We start from the raw sequence: 600 nt of genomic DNA, 5'->3' as shown, positions 1-600 counted from the left end.
ATCAAAAATAGAAAAAAACGAAAAAAGGGTGCAACACGAGAACTTTCCAGGGGGTCACCTATCCTAGTACTGCTCTCGCCCAAGCACGCTTAACTTCGGAGTTCTGATGGGATCCGGTGCATTAGTGCTGGTATGATCGCACCCGACAATTATTGGGCTGTTTATTCATATATCCCTCGAGCACGTGTGGACCAGGAGGAGAGAGACAACGCGCGGCACTGCTCTCGCCCCATCAGAACCCCGAAGTTAAGCGTGCATGCGCGAGGGCAGCACTAGGATGGGTGACCTCCCTGGGAAGTCCTCGTGTCGCGACCGTTTACGTGAATTATCACTGAAACTGTAGAAATAATTGTCTCCGGAGTAATCTGCACGCCCTTTCGTATAGAACCGGATCACAACGACAAAAATCGCCGAATGTTTCGAGAAAATATAATATAAAGAAAAAAATTAGTAGAAGAATAAGAAATTAGCGAAGCTAAAGCCATTGCTATGCCAGAGTTACGAGAAAATGGAACCAGAATCGAATTGCGACCTTCGTAGTCCGATTTTTCGGGCAAACAGAAGCTTACCGAAAGCGGAAAATCGCAAATTAGATGGTCT

The 600-nt window shown here is 46.3% G+C and overlaps 1 non-coding gene across 1 annotated transcript; it reads right to left on the bottom strand.

Moving 5' to 3' along the window:
* Window positions 1-25: 25 nt before the first annotated feature.
* LOC140965495 (5S ribosomal RNA) lies at window positions 26-144 on the bottom strand. Its single transcript, XR_012173097.1, has one exon. It is a non-coding gene; the product is annotated as a 5S ribosomal RNA (ribosomal RNA).
* Between the last annotated feature and the right edge of the window lie 456 nt (window positions 145-600).

The sequence above is a fragment of the Primulina huaijiensis genome, unplaced genomic scaffold (assembly GCF_012295235.1).
Source record: "Primulina huaijiensis isolate GDHJ02 unplaced genomic scaffold, ASM1229523v2 scaffold10029, whole genome shotgun sequence".
Taxonomy (NCBI): domain Eukaryota; kingdom Viridiplantae; phylum Streptophyta; class Magnoliopsida; order Lamiales; family Gesneriaceae; genus Primulina; species Primulina huaijiensis.
The sequence above is the reverse complement of the archived record's forward strand: the minus strand, read 5'-3'. Positions and strand labels throughout refer to the sequence as shown.